We start from the raw sequence: 25,033 nt of genomic DNA, 5'->3' as shown, positions 1-25,033 counted from the left end.
GAGTTATTGTCGAAGAGCTCTTTAGTCAATAAATAACTTCTAAGACCTAATGATGCTTCTGAAAACCAGTGTCTCAAACTCAGTTCCCTGCTTTCCTGTCCCTTCTTCCCCCATGGGATCATTATTGTTCAGAGCTTTCTCCAGTTTTTCTAACTGTCTGGATGACAAAGTCCTCCTGTCTCTATTCACTTCACCATTTATATGATTTATGCTGAGGTTTTTTTCCTCATTCATAACTTGCTGTTTGTTCTGCCTATGATGAAGGTTTCCTCCCTAGATTTCTGACTCTCTCAGATGGAGAGATTTCTGTTCTGTGGGTTTTTATGTGTTGGTATCTGCTCTGCAGACCAGCTTCAGGGTGTCTCCTTGTAACTATACTTTACCTGCAAGATGCTTTTTAAAAAAAAACATTGCTTTCCAGCTATGCCATTCATTTAATTATTCTGTCCAATTATCTTCTGCATTATTTAATATCTAAATAAAGGCTTAGGTTTACAACTGAAGGAGACTTTACTCATCCATGTTCTTTTTCCTTCAGTAAATTGCTAATAATGTGAGGTGTTCAGTTATCTTCTGTCACATTTAGTCCATCTATTTTTTAATTTTTAATTAACTAGAAAAGTATAAAAAGTTTAAAAACGGACACAACCCTAACAAGCTGAAGTGAGGAACTAACAATAAAAGTTAATCTTATGTTTTGTTCCAAAATTACTTGTCTTAGTAATGAATAAGGCATGAGAAATTAATTCCAATATTTGCTGCGTGGTAGCTTTCCTATGCCATCTCTGTTTCTCTCTTGCAATATAATTGGTACAGTTCCTTGACATAATATGAATGAGTTAAATTGAATACCCTGAGATGATTAAAATATACATGGTCATTGTTAGCTGAATTATAGCAAAACCAGCAATGAATCACACGGGCTAATGTTTGCTGCCGTGTTTGATGACAGATGTATCATACTTAGGCTTCAGCTGATGAGAGAGGCCAACAAAGTGTATTTCAAATGTCTAGACATATTCCTTTCGAGAATACTCAAGTATGAATTTCATACACGCCTCCAGTCTGAGTGATAAGTGCATTATTCATTGATAACTGGTTTTAAAAGACGTATTTTGTGCCACAGTGTGATGATAGGCAGTGTGTTTTGCTGTTGCTATCTGAGAAGGTTTATTAGCTGTTCCTTCCCCCCCCCATCCCCTTTTTTTCCCCTTCCTTTTCAAGAGTTTAAGAGTTCACTGTGGAAATCTGCTGATGTTTGGCAGAAAATATTCACTTTAGAGTCGTATCTTTTTTTCTAAAATAAATTCCCCACAGTGTGGTGGGGAATCTCTGTAATATTTTTCTGTCATTTCAAAGATACTGTCTTAATCTTATTTAGTTCATTTATTGTACTTCACTTGGAAATAAAAATTAGCTGATTGTCCCCTTTAGTAAGAATAAGCCAACCAGCTGATGGTTATTCCATATTTTGATTCGTATTTCTATAGATGCATGCTCAGACTGTTCCCAAATGTTCATATTTCTTACTAGTACCACTACAGCTGAATGCTGGTTTAGGGAAACTGCATTTCAACTCCAGTTTGAACCACAGAAGGTAACTGGGAGACTGGGAGGAGCCTCAGTAGGCTGCTATCATTTACATGGCATGAACAGTTTGTTAAGAAGCAGGAAGGCCATATGAAACAAAGAAGCCATCTTGCTGAGGAGAAATCCCAGACAACTGATGGTTCACTCATACTGGTTTCCCAACCTATTTTTCTCATCCAGAGACAGTGGCTCAAGTTTCACTTAGTAAAAGTACTATTGATCCCATTAATTTTCATATACTGGCACAACAGAACTGAAGCAGTAAGAGATGAGAACTCAGAGCCCATGGGAAGTGGTCAAAAGCTAAAAGAGGCAATTCTTTAAAGAAGCTGTGATAAAGACATTATTGCAAACTACCCCAAAGTGGGATAAAATAAAGAGTGAGGTAAGAGCCCGACTAATTAAACCATGAAATCTTCAACAGTGTTAAAAGGGGGGGAACCTAGATCAGTCTTGCTAAGTGTAAGTAGCACAAGGATACAGAAGCAAAATCAAAAGATCAGCCGATCAAACAAAACAGTAATGAGTGTTGGATGAATAACACGAAAAGAGGAGTATGTTCATACTAAGGGTAAAACCAGGGAACAAGCTGATCTGCCCTTCAGCAGGGGGAAGTCCTCAGTGCAGCAGCTGAAAAGGCAGAGGTGTTTCAGCCCTGGTGGCATCAGCCCTCACTAATAAAGTCAACTGCAGTGCTAGCAACCACCTATCAGCGTGCAAGCTGCAGCTGGGAAAGAAAGGGGTAGCGGATGCTTAGGGCAGTTAGGTGTTGTTAAAATGGCTGGGCTTCGAAGAGTACCTGGAGCCTCTAGGATATTTTAGGAGTTGTCTTTGAGAATTTGCATTTACATGTATACACTCAGGTTCTGGTGCTAAAAAATGGGAGCTGAGAAACTTTAGACCCATGGTTAAAAAAGATCCTGGAACAAAATTATCGAGCAAAGGGGTGAGAGGTAAAAATCAATACAGACTGTAATCAATCTGATGTCTTTCTGTACAAGGGTGTAGATTTTACATGTAAAAGAGAGGTGGTAGATATCATTTGTCTCGACTTCATTAAGATTTGCAATATTGTGATATAGTAACAACGTGGTCTAAATGCTACTACTATAAACTGAGTGAAAATTTTTGGAGAAAACTGCTGTCAGTGGTTCACAGACAAACTGATGAGATGTACTGAGTGGGGTTCTCCAGACACCTGTCACAAATGCAATACTGTTCAATATTCTGTTCAAAACCTTGGATGGCGGAATGGAAAATATGCTTGTAAAACCTGTGAATAACCAGCATCACATAGGACACCAGCTGTCTTGGATTTTCATCTGGAACTGCTGAATATTGAATGGGCAAAAGAATAGCTCTTCCCTTCCTGGCTGTTCCTGAGCTAATCAGTTACCTCTGATGACCTCTGCAAGCACCGTCTGCTCAGCCCTTGCTTCTCCCCATGGTTCTTCCTTGCTGGCATGGGCTCCTGCCCTCTGCTCATCACAGCGATTTCACCAGCTGAACTGACCTGTGCTCAAGGCTTATGTGTCTTTGTCCTATGCAGACAGTGGCAAGATGATCAATAACTAGGCAGAATATTTTAATAAAAGCTTTCCAGATTAAAATGGGACTGAAACCCCTAAATCTGGTTTCACACACCTGACCATTTTTTCCTGGATGGTCTGTTTTCAGTAGATGCTGTATCTCTTTCCCAGAGAATGGTTGGTCTGGTAATGTTTGATTCACAGGCACTTTAATATTTCAGGAGGAGATCCTTTAAAGCTGGTGGTGGTTTTTTTTTTTTTTGTTTTGGGGAGGGGGGCTGTTCATTTGGGGATTTGCATTTTGGGTTTTTTTTTAATCTTCAAAGTCCCTGTCTAGCAAAACAAGATGCTCTTTTCCTTGGAGACAAGTTATAAGATCTTCAAAGCTAATAACTGTCCTCTGTCTTTCAAGGCTGTGTTGAAGCCTGGGGCCATAGACGGTATTTCCCACAGCCCCCAACAAGCTTCATTATGCCTCTAGCTGTGATGCTTCTCTAAATATCAATAACCTCCCATCACTAACAAGGTCAAATACAACGTTTATAAAAACCTCAGTGTTTTTGGATTGAGGGCAACCCTATCCTTGCTTGTGTTTATACTCCCTTACAGCAGGAGGCTGGTGCTCTGGTGAAGTGGTAGGGGGAGACCATCCATTGCCAATGTAGTAAATGCCAAAGCTGAAACAATTTTTCAGGCTTTGTTCGAGTTCACCCCCTTCAGTCTGTCAGCACACGAGGGAAAGAATGAGAAACAGACTCTGCAGCACAAATAAGTGACAAAACTGTAAAAAGGGCTCTTCAAATGTGTTCTTAAATTTCAAGATTTTTTTGTTAATTGGAAAGAAAGCCTTGTATGGGATCATAATTTAAAGAGAAGGCAACTACAAGCAGTTTTCATTAGACACCAAGAGCCAGTAAACCTGGGTGAGATGTTGGTCATGTTCATTACATTTCTTATCTAATTATGTGATACTATCAAGCCCTACTCACTGGAAACCCAGCCACCCTTATTATGTATAGAATCATGGTGCTAAATAACAAATAGTGTGGTTAGATGAGAAGAATCAATGCTTTAACAATTTTGCAGCCTTCCCCGTATGTTTGCAGGGCAATAAGATGAAAATTTCCAGGTCCCACTTTGATAGATCACAGTTTATAATTATAGTCACGTTGCATGGGAACGTGGGCACACTGCTAGCTAGATTAGAGAAAGAGACAGACAAGATCGAAGCCTCCCTGTTATTTTTTTCCTTCTCCCAGTGTGCCAACGTGCTTATTTTAGGAATTTTGCTGAGAATGTTTTCAAATTTTTTTCCTTTCCTCATTTTTATAGCTCTGAAGATTTTGGTGTTTCTGCTTTGTTTCACTTATAATAAATTCTTCTTTTGCTTGACCTTTATCTATTTCCACTGTATTCATTTGACTGTGCTGTATTCCTTTTCTCCCTTCACCACAATCTGAGCTCTCCACCCCCTCCAATGCTGTCTCCACCTCCCTCCCTGGAGGCAGCCCCTGTCATTATCACCTCTCCTTCACTCCTCTCTTCCCTGACATAAGTGAGAAGCTCAACGACACAGTTTCCTGCCTAAGAGGAGGCTGTTCATCACCAGCTTTTATTTATTTAATAACTGCTTTCCACAGTGGTGCTCTACAGTTTATTGCAGAAAGTACAGAAGAGAAAATTGAGCAGTGGTTTACGGAGTGGTGAGGTCAAGCTACGGGTCCGCCTGCCCACCCTGGGTCCCGAGCTGTCTTACCGGGTGGGACGGTGCTGTGGGTCACAGGCTGCTGGCCTGGTTTTGGCTGGGTTGGAGTCAGTTTTCTTCTTGGTAGTTGGTGCAGTGCTGTCTTTTGGCTATGATGTGAGAGTAATGTCGGTAGCACACTGCCGTTTTTGGATGTTGCTGGGTGATGTTTATACCAAGTCAAGGACTTTTCAGTTTCTCAGGCCCTGCCAGCCAGAGGGGGGGGGAGCACAAGAAATTGGGAGGGGACACAGCCAGGGCAGCTGACCCAAACTATGCAAAGGGATATTCCATACCATGGGACAGCATGCTCGGTATATAAACCAGGGGAGCTGGCCAGGGCTGCCGATCGCTGCTCAGGGACTGGCTGGGCATCGGTCAGCTGGTGGTGAACAGCTGTGTGGGGCATCACTTCTTTTCTTTTCTCCCTTCCCTTTGGATTTCATTCCTCTCCCCTTCTCTCTCCTTTCCATTCAACTGTTATTATTATTGTTCTTTAATTTTATTTCATTTTTTAAATTGTTCCTATCCCAACCCTTGAGTTATACATTCCTTTCTGATTCTCCTCCCCACCCCTCTGGGTGAGGGGGAGTGAGCAAGCAGCTGCGTGGTGCTTAATTACCAGCTGGGGTTAAATGACACCTGGCAAAGCAGTAAGCCTGACTTTTGAATGCCTTGCACCCCATCAAGATATTGTAGCTACATAATACAAAGTAATGACCAGGAATAAAGTCACTCCAAATGGTGAAGTGTTCCCAAAAGGGGTTAAGTGTTTGCTGAAGGGTCTTATGACAGATCATGTATTTTCTTTTCTCACTAGGGTTTTAGTGGACCTTCTACATCTCTCCTCAAGTCTTTTGCCAACTTATAACTGCTTTGCCCAAGAGCAAAGGTGATTTCTCAAAGCACCCACTCTCAGCCCTGCCCATCCTTTTGCTGCAGGTACTGCAGCTGGATCTCTGCAGCCTTTACCTTGGACCTTGCCTTACACCACAGGTCTCCATTGCCATAGTAGCCAGCAGTGGCAATATCACCCATGTAGAGCCAATCAAAGGCCATAGAAATGTTTGGTTTCAGTCTTATCAGCTGTGATCCACAGTGGACCTGGGAAGAGACCTGCTGAGGCTCTGAAGGGGAGCTGCTGTGCAGCTGTTCCTCACTGGCGAAATAGCCAGGGATAAGGAATACAGTGCCAGAGCCATGTGTGCACTTAAGGAGAGGCATCAAAAGGACTTGGACTAGTGGAGCATCTGATAAAGGTTTTGAAGAGGGCCTACAGAAAGTCTAAGAATACTAATAGATGGTCTAGTGCCAGGGGATGTCTTGTTTGTAGCAGAATGAACTCGGCTGCAGTTGGTGTGGGAGTTGGGGATGCACTTCCCAGTTACAGCAGGGATTAGGTGGTACAGCCCCAAGCCTCCCTCCTGTAGGAGCCATTTCCCCTCCTCTGAAGACGGGCATCCACCTACACTGACTGGAGTACTGTGGGAACTGGAATGGGGGGGTGGGGGGTTAGGGAACAAGAGGTAAACAAGACTTCCTCAGTTCCCAGGTACCCTTGCGAAGGTCCCAGGCCAACAAGGGCACAAAATGGGAGGGACAGCCCCCTTTGTGGGTGCTTTGCCTCCTTTTCATGGCAAATCTTATTTTCTGGGAATATTGCCAAACAAAAGAGTTTTCCAGCAGGGCTGTCCAGTCTTCTCAGCTATCCTGCTCCCCGACCTTTCTGCAGCAGACATGTTCCCTCCTCTGGCCCATCCCACCTCAGAGACTTTGATCAAGGCCACGTCACATCCCCATCCCTCGATGGCTGGGAGACTACTAAGCATTTAGTTTTTGCTTGCTCTCTCTCCCAAAAACTATCCCACTGAACAAGCATAGACACAATTTTTAAAGTGATGGCAGACACATTCATACATTTCACACAACCCCAAAGCTGTTTATTATGATCAGAAAGTGTTTTGGCAATGGACAGGTGTAGCTGTCCGTCTTTCACCAGTTTTCAATGATCATATTTGACTTAAGTGATACCAGAAATTAGCTGACTTTTTTTGGGAAAACTAGGTATACTGAGGCACCTTTGTGACCAAGATGTTTTCTTGTGAATTACTTCTTGGAGTCATGTGTTTAATTCCACCCGGAACATAGTTTAGTTATCTGTTAGGTTTGATTATTTAGGGTTAGGTTTAGGTCTGATTATTGACACAAAAGGTAATAACTGCAGAATTTACTTCTTACAGAGCTACTAAGCTCCTTACAGAGCTACCAGTTCCTTTTAATTTCATAGTAAAAGACATCTTATTTTCCAAATATTGACCTCAGTTTAGAATCAGCCAGACCTTTTCAAGATGCTAAGCAAATGGACCCAGACAATGCAGATGTAGTAACTGCCCACAGGAACATCAACTGAAATGCTGTCTAACAAGTCATGTTGCTCTTATCCCTAACCTCGTAGGAGAGAGGGAAAGAGATGAAGAGATACTGCAATTTCCCCCACAAATCCTACTCTATACCTGATATTACCCATGACAACAAGAAATACATGGGGGAAAAGGCTGAAGATGCACTTCCAAGAGATGGATGCCCTGGAGCAACAGAAACACAAAGCACCTCCCACAGGAGAAGAATAGGATTAACTATCTTGGTTGTTCTGTAATGGCCTCTGGTATGCTTTTCCTGTTATGAGGCAAAAAAAGCTATTTGCTACACACACAAAAAAATATTATTTAGAGCCTACCTGGTGCTAAAAAGCGAGGGTATGAAGTATAAGTAACTTAGTGAGAGAATGAGTATGGAAAGAGTCCTGCATGGATTCATCGAGGCATGTGTTAGTGAGAGTTTAAGAAAAAAAAAAAATTAGTCTGAAGGAATTTTACGTGTCAAATTTCTCAGTTTCATGAACTGTGACTCCAGCTCCAGTGAGGGGCAAGCCAACGAAAGCCAAACTGGAAAACCCAAAAGGAGTGGGAGGTAGCTTATGTAACCTCATAATACTGTATTTTCCCCCAGTAGAGAGATTGTGGTCAATGCATTCTTCTCTGAGAGTGGTTCACGCTGTGCTTAATCTGGTACAACTGTGGGCTGCCACCAAAGATGGCAGTCTTTCTGTCTTCATGGCCCCACTCCCACGTGTGTCCCTGTTCTCTTCCTTGCATCACATCGAGGGATTATGCAACTTCAGGGTGAATCAGCTCCCCTGATCCAACAGAAAATAAACAGGTTTTTGGTGGGATAGTTTGCTTTGGGCTAACCCAAGAGAAATGAGCTGGGGGTAGATGGGGAGGATGGGGAAGGAACTGATGAGTATGTGGGGCAGTGACCTCTTTACCTCTATCAGCTTTAGCCAGAGCAATGTTTCTGGCTGCAGTCAGCTGCTTAGGCAGCATCAAAGCTGGAAAAGCACACAGGGAGAGCTGTTCTCTATCAATATGCTGCTGGACCAACAGCAAAGATGCGGGGGAGGAGCAGGTGACCATAAATATGATGGAAGAGGCAGAATTCTGAGAGGTTTGAATGCTAAAGCATATGGGATATTTGGAGAATGGGAAACCACCATTTCAACTCTTTTTGGAGAACAGAAGGAGCCAAAATTATGCATCTTCCATAACCTAGTCACTGAGGAGAGTTTTTACTGAGGAAATTAAAATCTCTCTTAGTTTCAATCGAGAAATATTGTTTTCTCGTTCGTTGCTGTTCAGATATTTGCTGCTGATCATAATCTAACAGATGATGTGCTATGAAAGGTGGAGGCAGAATAAAATGCCTTGCTGAATAATTGATCACCACTCCTCCAGGCTACGTCCATGGATGAATGCATATGCCACTTAGGATGACTGTGTCCCCAGTTAATGCTCTTAATTGACAAACACTTGATCTGAATTAAAATAGTATCTTTAAAGACATCTTATTTATGTCAGAGGGTTTTCATATTTTACAATGGTTCTTTTTTGTGTGTTTTTCTGATTAAATGTAGGCACCTTTTGGCCTTTTTATTGTATGGACATTTAGAAATGGATGGATTTTTAAAAAACAGTGGTGTAAATCTTGATCACATCAAATCAATGGGAAACCTCCTGTTCACCTTCCTGCTGTACTTTTTCATCCAGTGTGTGTTGCTACCAACACATTATAATTCCTCATTTTCTTAATAGGAATCAGGGGACCAAATAAAAACCAAATGTATCAGGTCCCTGTACCTCATCCACAAAGGCAACATGAAGCAGTAAAGAGATAGAAGGCTAGACAACAGGGTTGCTGAACTCAATGTATGGCAGAGATGGATAAGAAACTTTACCTAAAAATAGCTCTGATTCCTAAACATCTACAAGTTTTAATTGGCTGATGTTATGCATGTGTTGTCTTCTGGAGTTTACTTCAGACTCTGGAAGGAGGACAAAAAAATGGAAAACTAAGAAAAAAACAAAAAGATGAAGGTATTAAGAGAGTAGGAAAAAAGGCAGCATTGGTACTAAGTGGTGCCACTGTATGTGAGCTCTTCTCCTCTCAGTTTTCTGCCTCATCCCAGCTTCCACAGTGTTGCTTCTCCTGAAGTGCATGGGGTCTGGCTCGTGGGGGCCTTAGGCCATTCTCTTGTCTGTTCGCCTTTGGGAGGATTAATGGTTATTTGGAGGCAGTTGCCTGGATTTTCTCCCCATGTGACTGTTCACACGGCCACATCCAAACTCAGTCATATTTGTTTTACACTTGCTACAATAAGCTAATTTGCTACTTCCTAGATAATATTTTTAACATGACCTTGTAAGTCTAAAGTTAATATGACTTGTAAAAGGAGATAAAATCAAATCTCATAATTAATAATTGTATTTTTTTCAGTCTTTTTCAAGGCATTTTTACTTTTCTTTCAGGTGAGAACCTGGTCCAAAGTACATACAGGTGTGTCCACACATCGTGCATGCTGTGTGTAACCCTCTACATTACAGGAATATTAATTGGGATATAAGGTCCAAGGTGAAACTTTTGAGTGTTAGAAAGCGGCAACTTTAAGACTCCCTTATTACTCCTTTTTCATCTGTATTCTGCACTGAACCAGACAGAAATCCCATGGAGGAACAATACGTGCTGGTACTGCATAATGCACTTTGCTCAGGGGACCAAGCCAATGTCGTAGTCAGCTGGCATTGTCTAACTTTTGGGTAGCTGACTTTGCTATCCACATGATGTTCTCTCTAAGTAGCTTCCTTGCTTCTTTTTTACAAAGAAATCTGAAGTTCATTTTAAAGAAGATACAGCCATGATAACATGTGTGTCCCAGGCTATGGACAGATGCCCTTTTCCAGATCTAGCTCTGCTGGAGTGAAGAGTTATCCTCCCCGCGGTTCATAGCCACCCACCATTCCCCAGGAAAAGCTCCTGTGTCCTGGTGCCTGCCAGCTGAGCCCGCTGTCTGCCTCTGAGGTCAGAACAAAATCACTCCAGGTTAAACTGTGAGCCGGAGGCTTCGCTCACATGCTTCATTCAGACTGAAATGGTTAGGGGAAAGTCAAGGGTCCCAGGGTGGGAGATGGTAGCTCTCTCAATGGACCCTGAGAAATGGTTCCTAAGAACTGGTGCCTCCTGGCAGAGAAGGCTACGATCACGCCAGCACACTGTTTGTGCGGAGGCATTTGCAGGGTGCTCTTCTGCCTACACCTGAGCAACCCGAGCAGAAGGACAGTGGTAATTTTTTAGTTTTGTTCTCTGCTAAAGCTACATTAGATGTTCTTGTGACAGAGGAAAGGCATTTCCCCTGGAAGATATCACAAACTTTATATAAACTGTGCAACTTCTCAAATATAAAGAATGATTTTTCAAGGCAGGAAAGGACAAAGCCCTGAGCCGCGCAGTCTGCCTTCAAAGCTGACCCTGTTTTTAGCAGGAGATTAGACTGGAGGCCTCCTGAGATCCCTTCCAACCTGAATTTTCCTGTGATCCTATGATTTTTTAAAGTGAAAAATAACCAGTTACTGGCTTGCTGTCACTAGTGCTATAAACCACATGCAAATGGCACTTTGGAGAACTGCTGGGAGGGTTCCCATTACAGCTGAGGCAGCTGGATGCCTGGCTGCCCCCGAAGGATGGCTTCTGCTCTGCCGATCTTCCTGCTTTCTTGTTATGGCTCACGTGGCCCCACAGTTTGTTGGATCCGCCGGCCAAGCTGGCAGAAGGCTAGTTTAGTGAGCTGACCTGGCTCACCCATGGGTCAGACAGTGCCAGAGGCAAGAAAATGGGAAAAGGTGGAGCCACACAGCCAGGATTAACGCTGGGAAAACAGGGCCTTAGGTTCTCACATCAGCAAGCTGTGAGACAGTAGTTTTATTCCTGTAAGTTCACGTACACGTGTCTACTCACTGTCCAGGTCATTTCTTCCACTATCATGTTTAATTATTTAATATAGGACCTGATCCTTCAGGACTGCCACCCCTTGATGTAGGCTGGTCTCTGTGCCTCCATCTTGCAATGTACAGGGCAAGGGTTTACACTGTGAGTGCCAAGAATCAAGTCCTGTATCTGTGAAGTACCACTTACATGTCTGCTGTTAAATAAGTGATAATCTACAAAGAGCTTTGTGCTTCCCAGTAAGTTGTAAGTTGTCTGTTTGGAGGCTTTTCAGTCTTTTGATCATGGGTCAGATTCATGTCCTTTTTGATGTTAGGACAATTTCTTTTTTTGCATGATTTTCAGTGCAACCTCCAATGCTGTCTTATTGCTCGGGTTACCTATTTTTATATTGCTGACTTGTGATGTGTGCAATGAAGCCTGACTCGCTGCAGCCTAGAAAGAACAGTCCAGCTCTCTCCTCCTTGCCCCTGGTTATAAGCTCCTGCTGCTTCCAATCAAACAGCTGTGGGCTGAGCCAGACTGGCTCACAGATCAGAGCAGAGAAAATGAACTCTTAAAAAAAACCCCAGCAGAGCGGTTACAGTCAGCCTGGCAAGCTGATCCAGCTTACCGTGCCCTGCTCTCCCTACGGCAGCCAGGGCAGTGGGGAGGCAGGGACAGACCCCTGGGCAGAGAAGGGGAGCACTCCCCTCGGGGGCAGCCTACAATCAGCTTGTAGAAAGTGACCATGAAACTGCAAGGTCAGCCACCTTTTGATCTTCAGAAGTACTTGCATTAAAATCTTTCTTCAGGTGATTTTACATGTTTAAACATTCCAGGAGAAATCCCCCGTGAAACTGCAGCATCACTAGAAGACACCCTCCCAGGTTTTTTTTCCCCTCGAACAAAAGTAGCAGAAAAGAATTATAATTTTAAAATTATTATTTCTTCTGGCATAGAACAAGGGCAAGCCAGAGAATATTTGATAGTTCATCAGTTAAATATTTACAATAGTAAAGTGAAGTGGTTTTCTTTTTAGCTTTCGGCAACAAATGTAAAACTGTACAATGATTAGCTTTACATGAAGTCAGTGTGAAAGAACAACAGTATTTTTAAGAAGCTGTCAGTGGCTTATCTCACAGCTGGCACCTCTTAATACAGTGAGTAATTTCTGCAAACCCAGATAGGCTCCAAAATTAACACTATCCATTAAGAAAGACCATGGAGTGCTATAATTATGTCAGAATACTTTGGCTGGCAATAAGCAAATCATTCTTAATGTATTCACAACCGTTAACACAGGTTTCTAACCAGAAAAGCCGTGAATTTATTTATTTTTAATGCAAATTAATCCACACATAGTTTAACATCATCCAGAAAAATAATTTTTCTGTTATTTTCACGTAAGCCATTTTTGTCGGAACTAGCCAGTTTGACATCACACTTTTTTCTAGTAATGTTCCCATGTTAATGTGTGCTTTCACACAGCCTCCTCAGACTGCTCAGAAGTGGCACAATTACTTCAGACTCAGCAGTGCAGCAATAGGTTCCAATGCTTTTGCACACCCACGGAAAACTTCCCTGCAGTTGTTCTTAAAAAGACTTGAGATTCCCTCTGCTTATTTTATTTCCCAGGTGGAAAAGAAGGGAAAAAAGCCCAAACAACATAAAACTGAAGAGTCTGCATCCATTTAAAGCTCTTCAAAATCCAGAGTGAATGCTTGGATTTAAGCAGAGTCACTGAAGATGTACAGTGAGAGACAAAAACTCAAAATCTTAGTCTGAGTTAGGAACACATATAAACAACCTGGAGGTGGGTTTAAACAAGAACTTGCACCCACTGTTTATTTCAGTGTAAGCACATAATGCTATCTTGAAATAAAGTCTGTGATTCAATTCAGGCAGTCAGCTTGATGCTGTTAACTACCAAAAGAAGGTTCCTCAGCTGGGACACTGGAGGAGCATTGAATACCAAGCTCCAGTGCTCAGCTGCTAGTTAAGCAGGAAGCCAGGCTGCAGTGAAGGAGAATATTGCCATGACACTGCAGATTTAGGTGTTGCAAGGGAAGGCTCACAAAAAAAAATTAAAAAAAATAGTGCTCTAAGAACTTGGCTAACTTAGTTAAGTTAGCTAACTTAGCTAACTCATTTGTTGCAAGCACTAAGAGGCTGAAACAGCTGCAGGTTAGTGGACATATGAAAACTAGTAACAATCACCTTTTCTGAAAACATAACCTTTCTATGGGGACCTCAATGCAAATACCTGCAGAGGTTACTGGTGTCCTGGAGTAATCTGTCTGGGCTTTCCAGCTGAGGAATGGTTGGGTTTTTTTCCCCAATACAGCAATGAAGTTCTCCTATTACAGCTGAAAAACATGGTCTATTACTAGTTTTTACAAATGTTCTTACTCTTCCCATCTCTACCGGATTTCAAACACAAAGAAAGTGACTGTGCAGTCACATTTGCCTCTGCAAAATATTTCGTGTACAATAGAAAAAAACCCCAGCTATTACAGTTTGATACCCTCTGTATAATGTTCGGTTGCTTCTTGAAATACATGTGTATTTAATAAAACAACTTAGTAGCTGATAGCCTTTCCAAGAAAATAAAAAAACTGCACTGACTTACTTTGTATATGACATTTCTTGACTTTTGGAAAGCTCCTGGTATCAAAATATGACCCCTCTTCCTCGCCAATTAAAAACAAAATAAACCAGCAGACAATAAAAGAAAAATTTCACCCAGACCATCTTCTGGAACTCTCTCTTGCTTTTAACTCCCTGGCTTTCCCACTGTCCAGGTACAGCTGCAGCACACTTGTATTATCACTGATGTTCCTGCTGTTCATTTTTATATGAGTAACATTAGCTTTACAATGCTTCCCATCTTTGATAGCACTGGAAACAGACATTTCAAGCTTGCTTCTGAACTTGGAGGTTTTGTATAGCAACCCATTCATCAGCACATCTAAGACACTATGATTGGACTGGCCTGAAATAATTCTTCCGAGCTTTTTACTGAGGACGTCAAACTAAAGTGGCAGCATGCTGTGAAAGATCATCCTGACTATGCCTACTATCCCAAACCTTTCTACACCCTGTGAACATCAGAGAAGGCTTGTATGGTCTGTAATATCATCACCATACGTGATTTTTTTTTTTTCATCATATTTCCAGACCTTGGATGTGCTGTAAGGAACACAGAACACCTGTGTGTTTGTGGTATGAGTCTTCTTAATAGCTATCTCAGCAAATGGTTCAATACTCAAAACTTCTTTGCTTTGTACACATCAAAGTTCAAGATCCTTTTGTATGCATTGTGGGACACATCACCTAGGATATGGATTTTATAGGATGCATTACCTATGCTATGGATAAAGCACTTTTTGTAATGATTTACAGATAAAGTGTTTCAATTAGGTTTTAATTTAAAAAGTAAAGCAAACCAAAAAAAAACCAAGGCCAAACCACCAGTCACTTTAGAAATTTGCAGTTTGCCAGTCTTGTGTCCCCCATCTCTGTTCGATATGTGAAAACATAGGAGCATTCAAACTTTCTGTAGTTAAAGCACCTGAAATCTCACATGTAGGCTTCACCTGGAGGACATACGTTGACAGTATATTATTAATGACTAGTATGGAAACTGCTGTAGGTGATAAGCAGGTGCAGATCTATACCTCGATGTATATAACTGGAGATAAGAAAGCCAAGCGTCATCCTTTCTCACTCACCGATTTGCATGATGCAGTTTAATTGGACACCGGCCTCATCTGTTAATAGCTCTCCCTGACAGCGCACACAATTACTGCCCAGTCCCTGATGCCATTCTTGTGAAGGTTCTCAGTGCCTGACTGCTAGACAATTAATGATCAGGCTTATAAGGTCTCTTTGGATGGTGTTATCTCTCCCAGAAATGCAAAGCAGCTGTAGACTGGCCTAGCTTATGACTGTATTTTGTTTGCTTTGCATTGCCATGTAGCAGCACAAAGCAACCAGTGCCTACTGATGAATCTGTCTCAAAACATCAGATACATTTTCAGCTAAGCCAAGATACCTCATATGTATCTTTAGGTTTTGGCAGATATTATGCTGCCGTTCTTGTGTCTTCTTATTGGGTTTCTTCCTGGGTTTTCTTGTTAAATGTTCACATGTAAAAGCCTTTTAAAGAAATTCTCAGACAAAGATCAATGTTAAATTGAAGTCAATGTTGAGGAAGTGTATCACTAATTTAACTGAAAGTACTCCCAGAAAAGATATGAACTGCATCTAGTGGTGGCTACTCGCATCAAAATCTAGATCCTCTTTCTCACAGATGTGGTCACATCTGCAACTGATTAACTGAATGTCAGGCCCAGAATGGACAGGACACTACCAAAGAGGCTAAAAGTAAATACATATTCTTGCACTGAAGTCTGCTAGCTATTTTGCTTTTGTGAGTTGATATCTTAAATGTAAGAAAGCTTTGAATTATAAATTGAATAGTCTGTTTCATTTCTCTACTATTTTATCCTTTGATCTATAGTTTACAACACTTGTTAAGAGATACAAAGCTGCTGCATACCTAGGCACAGAGAGAAAAACTCTTAGATTGCATTAGTCTTTTTTTATTGGTGTTAATAAAGCAGGAATTTTGCTGTCAATTGCAAAGCGTTTAGTTTACCTAACCCTATATTCGGACTACCAATGAGTCATGCATATCAAAGTCATCTGATGATTGAAGACTTCTGTATGTCCATCCCTTGTCCCAGTCAAGCTAACTAAAAAATCCCAGTGGCTGGTCCGTTACCAGCATGATAAACTGAACTTCAAACTATGTTACATTAGTCTTTGAAGCTATATCATCCTCGGGTTGCTACAGCATCTAAAATGAACATTAGAAGGATGATACTTACTATGGTGCTCAACCAATTCTATAGCTTCAAAGATTATAGATTAAGTAGATTTGTTTTGGAAGATTAGCCTTCATTCATTCATTAGCATTCATTAATGCTAGCATTAATGAAAATAATACCCTTCTACCCTATAATGGGCTTTCTTCTACATATAGTCTGCCTGCCTTCTTCCTCATATCTAAGAAAAAGTTTTCAAACATCAAGAAATCCATATTCCAAATTCCATTTAAATCATTTACTATCAATACTGTTTTGAATGCTTGTTTTTGAAACATTCCACATTTTCCCTGCCTTGTAAGGGTGTTACGATGCCCTTGATTCTTTTAGACTAATCCAAAGAACTCGCTCAATATACTTGAGCATTCTGCCTTGTCAGAATGATACCTTATCCTGGCAAATGTCCAGCTGGTATTTCATTTGAATTTAAATAATAGAAACCATTATGATATTGAACTCCCTTTGCCCAAACCCAAGTTTGTACCCCAGTGTAAATACACAACCTTTCCTCAACACTGTTTGAAATTAAGGGTTAGTTAGCTTTTGGACATGCTATCAAATTATAAACTGTAATCTGTCTTAAAGCTACAACTCGAATAAAGCTCAGTTTGGCAGACCAGAGAGATTATGATTCATGCTTTAATTTTATCTGTCAGGTGCTATTGCAGTGTTATTCTGGCTGGTGTCCCAGGCAAACCCCTAAGAAGAGAGAACACAGCTCTTAGAATACGTGCATTTTTTAGGCTTCGAAGCCTCTCTTGTATTGACCTCCTGAGGTTACTAAACAAACACAAAGTCAGTCAATCATTTCCTGCCTCTGCCTTGTTGAGGTGATTTTTTTTCCTATGTTTTCTATATGGTTTGTTATCTTCTAGTTACATAGGGACAGATTCTTACCTGGAGTGGAGTGTACAGATCAAACAGCTTGCATAAAGGTATGATGGTTAACCCAAGCAGAGAATCTAGCTCATTTTATTGCACATTAATGCGAGACATGGCTAAAGAGCTTCTGCTACATGTCTTCCTTCTTCACTGTGAAACAGCTTTTTTCAACAAATAAATCCAATTATAGGATTCTTTTTTTTTCTTTCAAAGAATTGAACTCCAGATAGAACTACTGAATTTATTTGAAATCTTCTTACATGTGCAGCTACCAAATATTCTGTTGTTACTATATAAGCTAGTAACTCACATCATTATTAATTACTTTATCTGCTTAAGTACTTCCCCAAGGATAAGGGAAACGGTAAAGCCTTTACTGTATATTCTACTGATATGATAAAAAAAGACATTCAACACTTCATTCTTAGCAATATTTATCAATGTTTATATGATCATAGTAGTAGTTAAATAGCGATGACAAATTTGGACATTAAAGTTGTCTAGAATGCTACAGAATTTGCCGTGTTTTCAGGAAAATGCAGTTCTTCTCCAAATCACCTGATTTCATAGGGTATGTGTAAAGATTTTATTTTTCTGGGAGAGGTGTATTAAGGCACTGCATGTCTTTAAGCATTCTGCAAGTGGTAACTAAAACTGAGGCAGAGATCTGTCTGTATGTTTGAAAGCATAAATCAGAAGCTGTCACACAAAGCTGACTTAAAGCTTGTGCTTACACTGCCTTGATCCCAGGGTTTCTTTGAAGATTTCTTTGTAAGGCTGCAAGAGAGCATTCTGAGGGTTAGTGAAATGTACGTAATGGCTACAGATGATAACTCCAATGCAGATTTAAGTAGCAAAATTTGTCATTTTTCAAACCCTCTTTTGTGTAACTACATTTCCTTTTCCTTTTTAGCAGCCAGAGAGCAGCAGTTTAGCTTGAGAGCAGATCTTTTGCATCAGTGGTGTGCCTTTGCAGCATTAGCCGTGCAGCCTCCCCGGTCATTTGCAGGCTAGACAGCACAGCCAGTCCGTGCGGTGCAGCTGCTTTGTGAAGAAGTCCTCTGACCTCAATGTTCAACTCCCAGTGATGGTGATCTGTGATGATCACCTTGATAATTGCAGTATTTTTTTCCACAACACTTTTTTTTTTTTAAGGTTTAAATAATCTGAAAAATAGCAGCACTGAAGGCTAGATAGTCTTTTATTTGAACAGTTCTTCGTGAATCCTGAACAATTTGGAGAATCTTCCACTTGAGCAATTATCTAACAGGAGGAATCAACACCAATCCATGCCGACTGACAGGTTCCTCTGGGAGATTTCTGCTTCTCCCACCCCCAGTCCACCTGTCAGTGCAATGGGCTCGCTACAGACAGTGTTCTGAACCTACAGGCAAAGCCTGAGGGCACACTCCACATTAATTAAAGAAATCCGTTACTCCTTCTCTTTCTCTCTCATATATTTCTTTATTTTGAAAAAGAAGCTCTGTAAAACACTTCTACCAAATACTGAGTCTCTATGCAGTCCAGCCCTGCACTTGGCAGCAATACAAATCCAACCAAAAGGATGGGGAGAGAGACGAAGGGGCGGTAGATGCAGTGCGTGGTTGCTCAGGGATGCTAGCATTGCAATACCCTTAGCACCGTGGCAAGGAAATTGTCTTCTCAGGGGAGAGGCTTCCTCACCTGGCCTTGATTCTGAGCGCACACAGTGATATGTTCTGTTAGCTGGATCTGATCCCCATGCTTTTTGTGTTCCTTTTTGTTCTTTAGATGCTGTATTTTATATTCGTTTAATTAAAAGGAAGAAAATTAAAGGAAAAATGGGAAGTATAACACTGGAGCTGGAGGCAGAGGATGCTGCCATGGGTTATGTCAGGAAGGATATAATCTTTGGCCAAACTGAGACAAAGCCAGTGATTCCAAGCCAAAAAAAAGAAAGTGAGATCTCTTACCAGCACTCCTAGCATGCTGCACCTGTATTAAATCCATTGTTGCCTTTCTTACCTAGAATAACATGGAAACTGGGAAAAGGGGACTTGAGAGATTTCTCACAGAGGTCTCTTACCTCAGAGTATTTCATAATGAAAATGTAGTAAGCTGATATGGAATACCTTTTAAGACAAATTTGCAACTGTTTTGAATATTTATGTACCCATGTCTCTGTATGTGTGTCTCTGTGTATGGCTATAAGCAGTGATATACACTTTTTGTTATACACAGAGAAGGCACTCATTTTAAGGACTCATCATCTTTATATGTTTATTTCTGACAGAAGGTTGGTTTGTTTGTTCATTACTACTATTACATCTGAAAAAATCAGTATATCTGCAATATCCTTCTTCCCTTCTGATGCCACAGTGCTACACGTTCACTCTTTCCCCTTCGTTCGTCAGAGGTAATGCCTGTAAGTCAAATTCTGATCTCAGAGTAAATCTGGAGGAATTTATAAAAGAGATTTGCAGTGAGAAAAATTGAATGGCACTTTTGATCCAAAGGTGGCTTATGGCACTTGTGAATCCAGCTACTGCAGTAGCTATTTGCGTGCTGACTGACACAACATTGGAGTACTAAACTGGAGCTGGAACTTGCTTAGGGGCTTTAGTTCCAGTATTTCATTTTTTGCTTTGACAGCTTTTAAAAAATGCCATGTAGGACCAGGAAGCTATGTGACTTTCAATCATATCCCCTAATCAGATTCAGAATTCTTTAAATATTGCTGTAAAATGTGAAAGCTCCTTTGGGTTGCTGTTCTTCCTTTGGCAGTATTTCCACTGGAAGCCTGCCACCTGCACAACACAAAAATAGGAAACTCAACCTCTGGCCAGATTTTAATGCTTTAAAACAACTCCTGAAAGACAGAGCATCAGTGAAGGTGAAAAGCAAGCAAGAGAAGAGTGAGACATGACAGAAAGAAGGATGGAGCAGGCAGAATTAGCAGTGCAGAAGTCCAGCTAGAATGGTAAATCTCAGATGTAAAGACAAAAAGGAAAAATAGAACAAGAAGAAGAATAAAGGAACACAGAAAGAGGAGGATGAAAAGGGAAAAAAAAACACCAGGAAGATGACAAATAGCAGAGAGGGAAAGAGGGAGCAAAGTAGGAGGGATAAAGGCAGATGATGAAATCAGGGAGCAGTCCTGAACAGATAGCATTGACAGTGGGCTATTTTTTTCCCCTCTCCTATAGCCCCGAGGGAGTTTGGTTTGCTAATCAAGGTATGTATGTGTTCACCCCTGTAACCAGCTAGATCTTATGCTGATGTCAGCAAGAACTGGCAGCTGAAGACAGAGATTGTTTCTGTTTAAAGGAGCCTCTGCAATGCATACCCATTCCTCCTCAGGGGGCTCTGGCTTTGTCTGAATGAATCCCCCTTGGCAGAGGATGTGCTGGACACTACCTCGGTTCACCCTCATGGGAGCAGCCAGGGAAAGATTTAGCCCCAAGTTTAGATACTGGATAATAGCAGCTTTGCCCCAGTTCCTTTAACGTCAGAGATCCAAACCCACAGAGCCTAGTGAGCCTTGTCTCCCTCCGCTCCCTTTGGAGGTGGGTCAAAGTAAGACCCCAGCTTTACCGCTTTGAACCATTCGCCCTGGAGAAGCCAGTCTTTCACCATTTGTTAGGGTGAAAACTTCTGCTGGCCCCTCCAGTCCAGACACAGGGTGTGTGAACACCTTTCCAGTGTCTGAAGCCATCACTTGGCATACCTTCAATTTAGCATTCACAGGCAGTTTTTAGCACACCTCTACTGTGAGAAGATAGTGATAGAAGAATCAAGTATTGGTATTATTTATCAACAATCTTTAGTGATCTATCCCAAATCAGTTATCATCTTCAGTATAGAAGACTGTTGTGTGTACCACCATGCCTGGGAATCTCAGCAAAAGGACCAGAAATATTTAATGAGAGTTGAGAAAGTTCTTTTATTCCTAGCAGGGAACCTTCACACCTCAGATTACCTCTGAGAGAGGCTGAATGGAAAAAGTAGGGAAAATCCTACTTTAAGAGTTTTCTGTGATCACGTAGAGGACTTACTGAAACTATAAAGCTAAACATTTGTCTTCTTTTAAGTTCACTACAAAACCTGCAAGGATAAAGGCTGGGCCCAGACCAGGAGAGTGAATGAGAAGTAGGCAGTAATGGAAATAATTATGTGATAATTACCAAGCATCTGAAATTAAGTAGTTTGATAACTTTATCCCAGTCCGTAAAGGACAAATAAAAAAAATGACCACTATGGACAAATTTTTCTTGGTCCTACACACACAGCTACTGCTGCTGCACTATAACCAGCGAGTGTTTACAGTCCTCTGTCTCACATGTTTGGAGTTAAATTCACACACATATGGTCAAATTATGGCCCTAGAAAGACTCCGGGACTTATTCACCACCGTGTTATTCTAGCTTCACAACAGCATATCCCTGCTGATGTCAGGGCCATTCTGACTCCCGAAGGATACAGTGGTGAACCAAGTCTCATGAATGCCATAGTTTCCTAAAAATTATATAATGTGTTTAGGTCAGGCTTGTACACGCAAGGAAGAGCAGTCTTTTAAAACACGTTTGAGGCTCTCTGATGTTATGACATACCCCAGATGTGGTCCCTCTCTGCCCCAGCCCTTTCTAAAGCAGAACTTCACTTTCCTGCCTCCACACACTAACAAGAGAAGTGTGGACTGCCAGGAGCCACTGATACTTTTTTGATAGCTCGGGCTGACCCTGAGGCTGAGCAAACACGTGCTGGAGGGGCAGTTCTCACTCTCACCAATCTTAATGGTCTTTACTACATGGTCTGCAAGTATCTTTTAGTTTTCAAAAGCTCTGATTTTTTTGGTTTTTTTCCCAGTGGAGTGGCATGTAGAAGCTCAGACAGGACTTGGACCTCATCATGCCAAGCATTTTAAAAATAATCACCAAATTCCCATGAATTGATTTAATTGTGTTGATTTTATTACATCAGTGCAACCCAAGCAAAACAGATACACTGTGCTAGAATAACATGCATTTGTTCCAGTGCAATTTTATACTTATGTAGCTTTCATTTCTATGAATAGGGATTAAAAGGTGGTTTATCTACAATATAATGATAATCGTCTTTATGGAGAGTTTTTTAAACTCAAGCGGTGACGAAGTGATTACTTAATTGCTCAAGATGCTGGTAATGCAGCAACTGGCATAGGTTTGATGTGCACAACAATGGTTCAAGTATTGACTAAATGGCAAGTCTTCATATGGATTTACGCAGAAACAGCCTATTCTTAAATAACCTCATATGTGAACATTTTTTTTTCCAGGAACTATTGTAATTTTCTCTGCAGCAAGAATTTTCACACAAAAAGATACTTGGAAATTGCAAACATCCCCTTTCACATCCTTTTTAATATGAATAAATTTTTAACTGAGAAATCTTGATGCCAGAACATTTATACCCTAAGATGTTGAAAATGTTATTAGATCTTTAACTTCCACAAAACTATCAGCATAATATCTTCTTCAATATCATAATCATACCATGAGCATTTCCGTAGTACAATGCTACAAAAAAGTCAATTTTAAGATAGTAAGAGACCAAACACTGGTTAGAGAGTGAATGCCTGATGTGCAAAAAGACAGTTATATTGCCCATCCCGTCTGTCCTAAAGATGTGTTTACTTTAGCTCAGCTGAATTAAAATAGGGTGCAAATAACTATTCTGGAACAACTGTACTTCTAGATGAAATCAAACTCAAAACTCAAAATTCAAAATGAAGTTTCATTTATCCCCTTTCATTTCCTGAAACATTTTTTTAAAGACTGCTAATACCGATGTCATCAATTTCATCATTCAAACTATCTAGGTCCTGTGCCGTACAATTATTTAGTAGAGACAGATGAGTTTTCTGGGTTCACATGGGTATCATTGGATGACAAAATGTCCAGCTATAGAATTCTCAACTTTGTCAATTTGTAGCAAAGTCCTCCTAAATCTCTTAATTAAGCATTTCACTCTCTTAATTAAGCATTTCACTATCACACCTATCTCTTCCGTGTGCTTTCCTGCATTGCTGCCACAAGATGTTTTCCACCACCATTTCAGTTGCAGAGATGACTTGGGATGGCTTGGTGCTTTTACTGGTGTTCTCTTGCGCTCCTGTTTGAGGCCAGAACATGGTGTGAGGGAAAAGGCCTTTGTTTCCTTTTCAGTGTTACTCAGGAATGAGACCCAACCTTACACAGACGCGCAGGCATCATAGGTGGCACCATGCAGAGAGCACCATGAGCCATCCAGCTGAACTTTTGAATGTACCATCCAAATCACCTTTCAGCTCCCAAAATCAGGATTACTTGGGAGTTCAGTGGGAAAGAGGCCCAATGCTGCTGGGACAACACTGCGATCTTTAAGCATAGTGGTGTCTGGGTGATGGCCATGCAGCAGAAGGTCTGGAATGCAACAACCAGAAAGATTACTTGGCTATTAGGGATAACATTTGTGACTGGCAGTTGCGATTCCTCCGGCTGGTTAGAAACAGTTCTCTCCAAGAATGGTTCCTGTGGGATAACAACATATCCCAGTGTTTTGTAACCATCAGTGGAAGTTCTGTTTTATTTCTCACAATCAGTATGGAAAAAGTAGGCTGTGACAAAGGAAAGGTCAAGAGAAAGAGGCTGTTTCAAAATAATTGCTTTCTGAAAGCGGGGAAATAATATGTTTATTTATACAGTAGGGAGAGTGCACTGTGGAAAAGGGCACAAGGAGACAGGTTTCTCCACTGCTTCCTGTCTATGATAGAGATTTCTATGTGGTGTGAGTTTCAAACACAGGTAAGTCACCTCATGTAATTCTGTAATTTTAAAGGGTAGGTGTCCAGTTGTGGATTACTGGTGCAAAGCTGTCTTTATAGTCAGTGGAGAGAAACGGTCCCTGTAGGTAAGAAACTTGTATGCCTGTCTTGGCATCAGACCAATCACCTTCAGCAGGACCTCGTTTCTCCCTGCTGGGGTTGGGTCTGGGCACCTAGTTCATGTAGATTTCTAAGTACAAAAAACCCCAGGCCAGCTGTCTGTGTCTGGCGTAGCCTGTCCTCAGAACTGCAAGCCATACATTTTATTTGCAATTTACAGAAGGCTGTATGAGAAACATAAAGAAAAAAAACTGCCATAGAGGAAGAAAGAAAAAGGCAAAGTAAATATGGAAAAAAACAGAAGATGGGGAAAATTACAATACTAGGAGCAGGATGTGAATGCAGAAGAAAATTAGGAGAAAAGACCAACAAGAAGTAGGAAATATTACGCAGGCTTCCAGTTGCTGATGTAAGGGATTGCCTGGGAGACACAGAAAACTGTGACTCTAAAAGTATTACTACTTTTACGTAAACATAATGTCCCAACTAATGGGTCTTTCATTTTTTCCCTTAAGACGATGTCAAGCACTTTACCTACATTTTCCTTCTCTTCATCTTACCCCAGTATTTCTAGTTGAAATAATTTTTGAGAACTTTGCCTTCCAAATCAGAAACCTTCTCTGTTGCCCACTCGCTTAATTTTCAAAGATGTCTACATCTTCAGTTATGCTTTCTGAGACACTTGGCTAAAGCTCCCCTCGGGTGTATTTTGTTCTCGAAATCCCATGGTTTCTTGACAAAGACAATGCAGCAAAACCAGCTGTGACCACTGTGTTGGTGACCAATATCATCCCATTGTCTGCTTGCACTCTGCCATCTACCTGCCTCTAACTGCCGCCTTTTGTTATGCACTTAGGACATGTGCTCTTTGTTCTGTTTGTACAGCATCTTGCAAAATGGCATCCTGGTCTCTGACTGGGGCTCCTGTGCACTAAGATAACACAGGTAATAAACACCAGTGTTTTGTTTTGTTTAATGTTGCCACGCTGTGTGAACCACGTTGTGCATATGGGATTTAGGTGCAAAAGCACGGCACAGGGGTGCTAGGTACCACCACTCTCCTCGCTTTGTGTCGGTACCCATCGCATCCTCCATGCGCCTCAGGCGAACGGGCTGGTTCGGGCCAAGGTCTACGCAGAACCTCGCGTTTGGTTTTCCCCTGCTTCTCTCTTACTGCAAAGCATACCCCGCAGCAATTTCT

The 25,033-nt window shown here is 41.2% G+C and overlaps 1 long non-coding RNA gene across 1 annotated transcript in view; it reads right to left on the bottom strand.

Annotated features, from left to right (window-relative positions):
* Positions 1 to 25,033, bottom strand: part of LOC308065763 — a 32,420-nt gene that overhangs the window by 6,947 nt on the left and 440 nt on the right. The window contains exon 2 of the long non-coding RNA XR_013928912.1: positions 1 to 25,033. This exon is cut by the window's left edge and continues 6,947 nt beyond it. This is a non-coding gene — a long non-coding RNA (uncharacterized lncRNA).

The sequence above is a fragment of the Falco punctatus genome, assembly GCF_963210335.1.
Source record: "Falco punctatus genome assembly, chromosome: 6".
Classification (NCBI taxonomy): domain Eukaryota; kingdom Metazoa; phylum Chordata; class Aves; order Falconiformes; family Falconidae; genus Falco; species Falco punctatus.
Note: the sequence above shows the minus strand (reverse complement) of the source record. Positions and strands in the feature narration are given on the sequence as shown.